The sequence below is a fragment of the Microtus ochrogaster genome, chromosome 2 (genome assembly GCF_000317375.1).
Source record: "Microtus ochrogaster isolate Prairie Vole_2 chromosome 2, MicOch1.0, whole genome shotgun sequence".
NCBI classification, from domain to species: domain Eukaryota; kingdom Metazoa; phylum Chordata; class Mammalia; order Rodentia; family Cricetidae; genus Microtus; species Microtus ochrogaster.
Genome location: NC_022010.1, coordinates 73,559,317 through 73,568,682, shown reverse-complemented (window position 1 = coordinate 73,568,682; position 9,366 = coordinate 73,559,317).

Here is a 9,366-nt window from a genome sequence, read left to right as displayed (position 1 = left end):
TTCTTTCTTTCTTTCTTTCTTTCTTTCTTTCTTTCTTTCTTTCTTTCTGTCTGTCTGTCTGTCTGTCTTTCTGTCTTTCTGTCTCTCTCCTCTCTCTCTCTCTCTCTCTCTCTCTCTCTCTCTCTCTCTCTTTCTTTCTTTTTGGCTTTTTAAGCTTTGGAACCTGTCCTGGAACCTAGCTCTTGTAGACCAGGTTAGCCTTGAACTCACAGAGATCTGCCTGCCTCTGCCTCCTGCGTGTACTGGGATTAGAGGTGTGGACCACCCCCGCCCAGCTAAAACTTGTTCATTCTTATGGGCTCTGTGAATTGGTTGTATAAATAAATATATATGCTCATTTTGTTTTCTCAGACATGCCAAATATTCACATTGTTATTCTAGTCCACAGTATCTGAAGAGAGTGATGGTTGTAAGAAGTTGCTGGTAGCCACTATCTGGGTTCTTTAAAAGTTTATTCAGACCTCAGCTCAGATAGACCTGGAGACCCTCTCTTACATATACCATCAACTTTTCATCTACCTACCTATCTGCTCATCTACATGTAACTTATATTGTATTTGTTATTAAATATAAATTTTAAATACTGGCTGAAACTTAATTTATGTGGTTTTTAATTACAAAGTACATAGAATTAGCTAACTAAATCCACTAAACAATAATGAAGAAAAAAATCAATGTTTTAAAACGATTCAAGGAATTACAAAGTTTAAAAAACTACTATGCATTATGCTTAAACATTTAAATGCAAAGATTATAAATATAAAGAAGAGTCACTATGCAAGTACAGCCGTTTCCTTTAGATCAGAGGAAACATGAAAATAGTACATTGAGAATGGTCTTCTGGAAGACCCAGGGGTAGCATACAAGCCTCTCATCAAGGAAAGTTTTTTATCACTTAAAAATATTTTAAAAAATATATAAAATTATGCTTTCATATTTTGAAAAACAAAGTATTCGCATTTTATTTTAGAAAAGTGTTTCGTAGCTTGGTCAGCCCACGTGGATGGTTTGTGCTGGAAAAACACTAGTTGCCTTTTTAAGCAAAAGAAAGCTGTGCTCAGGACTATGAACATGTATGTGTATATGACTACGTATGTATGTGTGTACATGTACTTGCCACACCTAGACGAAGAGGAGCTCTTTAAACTAAAAGCTGTGTGCCTTCCACTGTTGATCTTTGATGGCTCTGTCCCAGTACCTGTAGTGACCTGAAAGCGTTCAGGACTCGCAGTCAAGAGTGAGGGGATGATCTGTACACTTGACTCGCAATGGGAGTACAGCTTCCCTGCTCCAGAACTTCAACGCTTTCCAGAATCCTAGAAGCTTTTTCTAGAGCACTGTTTCAATTTGGAGAGTCACACAATGAAGGTTCAATGAAGTTCCTCCCTCTCCTCGGGGATATACAAATGGCACAATGCTATCAAACCTCTCTGATAACAGGTAGTATATTTGCTTCTCACTGAAATTACCAATTCAGTACAGTTCAAAGTTTATCTTCTACATCAGGATTACTTCTGTTCCATAAGCATTTAAAAACAGGGGACTACAGTAATCCCAGACAGGCAGACTCCTTGTGACCTTAATGTTTAGGAAACATTTAACATTGTTCCCAAATTGAGGATCCAGACATAGCTCACATTTTCTTCTCCATCTTCTAAAGATCTTAGGGACAACTTTGACTTTTTCCCTTCCTTGTCTCAATTTTAAGCCTCTTAGAAGATTGATTCTCAATTTCATCCTTCAAAACTTCATCAGGAAGAAAGAATGGGGTCGATGTGAGCAGTCTTAGCAAGTCCCCAATGCTCTTCAGCTTCTGGACGCCTTCTTTTTGAGCACAGCCAGTGGCTGTCTCCTTCCCAGTGACACAGGGATTAAACCTCACCCTAGGAGTGAGAAACACCTACATTTAGAACAAATCTGACCAATATGACAGCGGGAGCTGGCTTTTCCCTCATGCCTCATAATAGCTCATCATCTGTAAGTAGAAATTCTGACACTTCTAGTATTACGTGATTTTTTAAAGACTAAATGATTATGTGTATATGACATTGCACAATCATGGAGGCTAGTAGGTAAAAGTATACTGTCAAAACATATGTGATATGGTACAGTTCCTGTTTTATTGAAAGTTCTAGTATCTAGTGCTTCAGAAGTTATGTGATGAATACAGTCATAGAAAACTGAGGTAGACGCTTGCTTCAGATCTTTTCTTTTTTCCTGATCCTTCCTTTTTTCTTACCTTTGGACCATAATGGCATAGCTGCCTGGATTACTGTTTCGAACAAGCCACATTAAAAACACCTACATTGTTAGGTAAGACAAAATAATTCTCACCTCTTCTCTCTGAAGTTACAGTCTGTCTTCGTGCCTTTGAGGTTAATTTTTTGTCTTTCGTGTGTAGTGCATACTTTAAGAATTGGCACAATGCTGTCACTGCTGCACACATGTAAATTTGGGAAAACACCAAACTGCTAATTATCTCTGCATTTCTATCTCGAAAATGGGGAAATAATGACCTTTTCTATCTTATTTCTTTAAACTATGGAGAAAGTAAAACCATTTGAAAGAGAGAAAAGGAGAATCCATATTTTTATAAATAACAAATTAAGTCAATGAAGATCACTCATTTGATTTCTTACATGTGTACATCTAGGAAAGGAGACAGCAAAGTGTTTTCTTCAATGTTCACTCCAGGGAAAGTCTGGCTCTGCTTCCCTTTTGCCTCTTTGTATTTCCTTCTTTGATTTGTGTCACTAGATCTTGCAGCAATGAAGACAAAGAGCACTGGGATGATTTACTTACTAGGTTAGCCATTTGCCAGGTTTGTGTTCCATCTTGGTCATATACTGCTACACGGAGGAGAATAGTCTTGCAATTTTATCCCATTATTTTTTACTGAACAGAACCACCCAGTTCCACTTGAGTAAGAATGCATGCCATTCCTGTTTGCTCGGGTTTGGCTGTGGTTTTCAAAGTATGTAAGATTTGTTTGTTAATTGATTTTATTAAGTTTTTGAGACAAAGTCTTCAGAGGCTAGGAATGGTAGATTACAAGTAGCCTTTTTGTTGAATTAAGAGCGGCGGGGCTGCGTCCTCGGCACCCGGCTGCCCCCACGGCTAGCTTTACCCGAAATAATTACACGGAAACTGTATTCTTTTAAACACTGCCTGGCCCATTAGTTATAGCCTCTTATTGGCTAGCTCTTACATATTGATCTAACCCATTTCTATTATTCTATGTAGTCCACGAGCCGGCTTACCAGGAATGATCTTAACCTGCATCTGTCTGCAGTGGGACAATCATGGCGACTCACTGACTCAGCTTCTTTCTCCCAGCATCCTGTTCTGTTTTCTCCGCCTACCTAAGGGTTGGCCTATGAAATGGGCCTAGGCAGTTTCTTTATTAATAAGAAATCATTCCCACATGACCTTTTGAGGTTTTACTTTTATTTAGTATATGCTATAATTGTGTGTGTGTGTGTGTGTGCGCCCGCGCACACTCGTGCACGTGAGCATATGTGCATGCACACATGGAGGTGCCCGTGGAGGTGAGAAAAGAATATAGCATCCTTTGAAACTCAGGTTATAGCCAGTTGTGAGTTGCTCAGTATGGGTGCTGGCAACTTAACTTGGATCATCATCAAGAGCAGTACTCCCTCACAAACACTGAGCCATCACCATGGCGCCTGACCTTTGACCTTCTAAACATGATTCTTTACTGCTCTTTTTCTTTAGGTTGGCTAAACTCTTAACTTTACATAAATTTGTTACAAATCATTCACATTTTATAGAGTACTGGCAAATTTATCAAAAAAATGTATGGGACAAAGGTTTGGTTTAAATTTGGAATAGACTGTTAAAGAGTTTTCTTCTCTTTTTCAATACTTATGAGTATTCTGCCTACAACCATTATCTTTAAAAAAATATTATTATATCCAAAATAATCTCTGTTTCTGTTGTCTATCTGAAATTTATATTTCACTTGGACACCTAATATTTTTGGTTAGGTAGCTGTGGTTTAAAAATATTTTTAATGCTAAAGATTTATTATGGGGGCATAATTAATATATTTGCCTGTGGTAAACTAGGTAACAAAATATACATAATTAGAATATGACTGATGAACTATCAGAGGAAAACATGACAATCAAATGTAATAAGTTTTATCAAATACCAACAAGAAATTAAAAGAAGTCTTCTTCCTTAAAAGTTAGGACTATTACATCTAAAAGACCCAAGGTAGCTTGTCACAGAACCTTATACTTTAGTGGATAAAGAATCGTTAGTGTTAAAGCCACACTTGTATGAAGCTTTTGCACTGGCTGCTCCCACATTCTTTGGTGAGCTTTTAAGGAAACTTCTGCAGAACGAGCTCTGCTCAGTGCTCAGTTAATGGGATACTTCACAGATTTCACATGTGCTCTGCTGCTGTGAGGTTCAAATTGCTAGTTTTGTAGAGATCTGTTGCCCTAGCAAGATAATTCTCTTAGACATAACCTATGCTGGGTCTGTTTGCCCTCATCTTGAGAGGTCACATCCTCCAAACACTTCCACTGCCTGCTTTCTCTTTTCCTCACCATCTCAGATGCTCCCTGTGTAGTGACCCCCACACTTTCCTGTTTCTCATGCACCTCTGCAGTGCTCAGATTCCCAGTGGATTCTCTCTATGCTCTCATCAGCTCCCAGTTCCCTCCTGTGTTTGTCACCTTGGGATGGTATTCATCAGTCTGGCAATTTTCAGTGTCACTTACCAAGCATATATTCTCATCTAATGTTCACATCCAGGGAATCTCTTTATTAATGAGGAAATTCATTGAACAAACTGAGCCCTAGCTTCTTTACGTCATATAGAAAGGCATAAACACACAATGATTCAAAGATGTTTTCCCAAGGTTAGAGTCACAGGAAAGTCAGGAACATGGCTGGTGCCATTAGGTTAGTCTTTGTGAGGTTGAGCTTCTTCTTTGTAGCATGGCATTGTTACCATCACAGAATGGTTTGCTTGAGATAAGAACTTAACGTAGTTAGCTGAATTACATGGAGTGGGTGTTCAGAAAGCATTCATTGTCACTGCCCACTTTTCTCTAAAGAAAAGAGAAAATGTGGGAGAGAGTATCACCTGGCTTTCATTAGAGCGAAGAATCTTAAATTTCCCTGTGCTGAGAAACTTCTTCTTCCTGATGCTAGATAAACATTTATGTGTCACCTAACAACTGATTTCTATAGTTATAAATACATTTTTTTAGGGGATGTCATTGTGTAAGCATCAAGGAGTACACATGAATAAAATGGTAGAGCCTATTGTACAGATAGGTAATAGTAAAGTGTACCTGAGCTTTGACCGTCACACAGCTCATGACCAAAGCTCTTTGGCATATAATCGTGTTCTATGTGCTTTCTGACTCCATCATTCTTCTGTGTTCACGTTTTACTCTTTAAGTTGTTGAAGCTCAGCATTCTGGATTGAATGAATGCATGAGTGAATGATAGCCACCCATGTTGTTAATCTTCTTCTACCCGAGAAAGACAGAAGCAAAAGAGACAAGTGTAATTTATTGTATCTATGGATGTTTGAAAGTAAATCATAGTGTACTCTGGTGATCAGATTTGAAAGGTTACCCTTATTTCTGTTAAGTATTTACTAACACACTATATTTTAATTTGACCTGCATTTACGACTTTTTTTAACTTTTTAAATTCCTTTCTTCTGTATTCCCTTCTCAAAGAGCCATGTGTAATTTTTAAAGCTCAGTAAAGCAACTGCTCTGAAAGACATGAAAGTAATTTACAGTCTGCTTCTCCCAGATCAGCACAAACCCATCTCGTCCTTTCCCCCATCTCCTACCTCTGCTACTTCTGACCTCATCCTTGTGAATCACTACTGTCCATTTTACTCACCGAAGATCCATGCCTGATGTAGGGTAATGGAAGGTCACTTGCAGTCTGATTTCTAATTGGCTTCATAATAAAAACCTGGAGTCAGATATTAAGGGAGTAAAAGCTAAAGAATCAGAGAGGTAGAACAGCCAACCACTAGTTCTTACCTGTACGAAATCCTCAGACTGAATGGGATATCCTGTCTCTACAAGTTCTCAAACTGAATGCTTTGAGCTCTTGTGTCCTCCTGCCTTATATTTTTCTTTCCACACAGCCATATCCCTTCCATCCTCCACCTCCCTAGTGTTGGGATTAAAGGCATGTGACTCCCAAATACTGGGATTAAAGATGTGAGCCACCACTGCCTGCCTCTATTTCTCCTTGAGATTGGATGAATGTAGTATAACACATGGTGGTCTTGAACTCACAGAAATCCATCTGTCTCTGCCTCCTGAGTGCTGGAATTAAAAGTGTGTGTCACCACTGCCTGGCCTCTATAGCTAACTAGTGCCTCACTGCACACACCAGTCCTCAGTCCAGCTTTATTTGTTATAGCACATCAGAATATCACCAAAGTCACAAACACAAGTTTGAGCATAAGGCTGCCAGTACACATATATGGTAATATCATTTTGTACATGGAGAGGCAATGTCTAAATCTAATATTCGATTCATTGGTAAATAGCATAACATCATCATTGAGTTCTTGTAAGATTATGTAAGATAGCAGCACTTAATTTTTGTTATAAATAAGATAGAACAAAAGATGACAATAAATTGAAACTGTTGTGGTAAAGTAAAAATGAGTATGGAGAATTTTTGACTGTTCCATTAATTTGCAATGTTTTTAATTTTATTGGAACATAATGATTGTATAAAATAATGGGTCTTAAAGTGAAATGCTCATAAATATGCACAGTGTACGTCAGCCATATCCTACCCTCCTTCAGTCTCACTATACTCCATTATGCTACTCCCTCTGGCCTTCCAGAACAGTGTCCTTTTTACGTGTGTGTGTGTGTGTGTGTGTGTGTGTGTGTGTGTGTGTGTGTGTGTGGTATACCCATGTGTGCATATAGTGGTTTTGAATCATTTTACTTTCTGGGAAAATTCTATTCATTTTTCGAAATCTGCTCATTCTCCATGTTCACATTCAGATGGAGTTCGTCATGTTGAAGTAGCCTGCTCTAGCTTTCCCATTCTCCCGTTTCTTATGTAATTCTGCACCCTTTTTGTATTTTGTCTTATTCCATAAACTATCACAAAATAGTCATGGGTCAATAATTGCGAAGGAGACTCTGGCAGTCATTTACTAAAATGTCCTTATTTAGGTCAAACAAGATGACTCGGTGCACAAGAATGCTTGTTCCCTAAGTAGGAGGACTCAAGTTCAGAGATCAGCACCCATTATAAAAAGCAGGTGCTGACGGCTCACACGTGAAAACAGACGCTTAAAAGAAATGCCACACTAGCTCAGAACTGAGTATCATAGGAGGCTATTTATTTAGGGGTAGACTCACAGATTACAGTCTTCTGCACAAACGGGGAACAGGAACCAATCACGCCGCCACATATGTGCTTTACATCAGCATATATAGTTTAAGAGGCCACACCCAAGTGGGCAGGTAACTTAATGGCTTCTGGCTGTAGGAATTCCCACAGCACATGAGTGAGACTAAGGGAGCACTAGGGTTTTCTGGCTATGGTCAGGTAACCTGACTAACTCAAGAGGTTAAGACTGAATGTGATCAAGCAAAGTGGCCTCCTCTGGCTTTCTCGTGGATGAATACAGATGTGCCTAATCACACATATACATGTGCATGCACTGCCACACACATCTATGTACTTGCACACATAGAAGAATCATGTCCCCAGTAGCAACAACTAGAAAACTAAGACAAACCCTTTGGGGGAATTATTTGTGTGCTAACTTCTGACAAAGCCAGTGATGAGTTTTTGACACTTACTTAGAAAAGTAAGTTTGTCTAGTTGACAGAGGAAGGACTCACGTACAAGTGACTTCCCTAATAAAGGGGAGTCTTGTAGCAGATTACCTGTGGACAAACCTACAAATGCTTGCTAGGTACTTTTCATGTTGTGCTATGTTTTCTTTTGTGCAAACTTCAACTTTCTTGCTGTTTAGAGATAAGATCTCACTATTTGGCTCAGGTTTATTTCAAACATGGTTCTCCTGCTCCAACCTTTACAAATTCTGGTGTTACTGGTGTGGGACAAAGGGTTCGGCTTCAAATTTCATCTTATTTTACAGATTCACTTTTTAAAGATTGCTCCTGGAATTCTTTGGACATCTAAGAGTGGTCCCTAAAAGATTAATATTTATAAGACCTGGGAATTCTTTTGATTCTTCATTGTAATGGCCTAGTCTCTGTCTTCAAATGATATCTTCTCTTAGAGGCCACCATGGTGAAAGTGAAGTGGAAACAATATTTTTGTTGTTGTTCACAAGTTTGTTTTCCCTTAGTTAAGTGGATAAGATCAAGACATAAAATCTCTAGCCTTCATTTCAAATGGAGTGGTCCTTTGAGTTCCTAACCACTGGTCACTTATCTTTAGTTTCATGGTCATACTTAGTTTTACTGACCTTGGTTGTCTACAGACCATTGTCGGGATTGTTGCCTCCCTTCTAATGAGAAGGGAGAAGAGAGAAGGAGAGAGTGAAATAATAAGGATTAATGCTTAATTGATGAGGAAATGCAATCTTGTTCAAATTCAGTTTTCCTCTCTTGCATTGTAATGTGTGCCCTTGTGAACCAACTTTCCCATGGTGTCCCAAGGGGCACTATCTTAGGCCAGCAAAAAAACCCATCCTACAATCACAGCCCTGAGAGAAATTGGTTATTTCCCATATAAGTTATAGCAAAGTACCTAGAAGTTCCATGGCCTGAAGTATCATTAGGTCTCCATGTTATAGCTTGCTTTGCCTTTAAACAGCTGTCTTTCTCAAGTTGTACTTTGGGAACAGTCTTCCTTTACCAATTAGCACTTAAACACTTGAAGTGAAAAAAAAAAACCTTAGCGAATCCTTGATTTCCTTGATTCCAGTAAAAGATGTAAACAAACAGGCTGAGCCGCTCCAACATTAAGTTGTAAGAGTTTGAATCTCCTACTATGGCCCAGACCTTTCCTTCTCAGAAGCCGCTGGTAACATCAAAAATTCCTCATCAGTCACTTCTTATAAACTTAGAACAGGGTCCACCTAGTACTAGTGGTCAAAGGACAACTGTAATCATTATTATTATTTAGATTTGTGAACATTATGTGAAGCATCATCTGATTTGAAATACATGGGAAGTGCTTCTATGTCTCTTTATAGGTTAAAAAAAAACCAATTTCCTCTTAAACTAGAAATTAGGAAATTCGGAATTAACTTCTTCATTTGTCAGAAGACTTTAGAACTGATTTCTTTGTTGATCTGATGACCTTCCATTACTGCATTTTCAGAAGAAGCATTTTGACCATGTGGAAAAT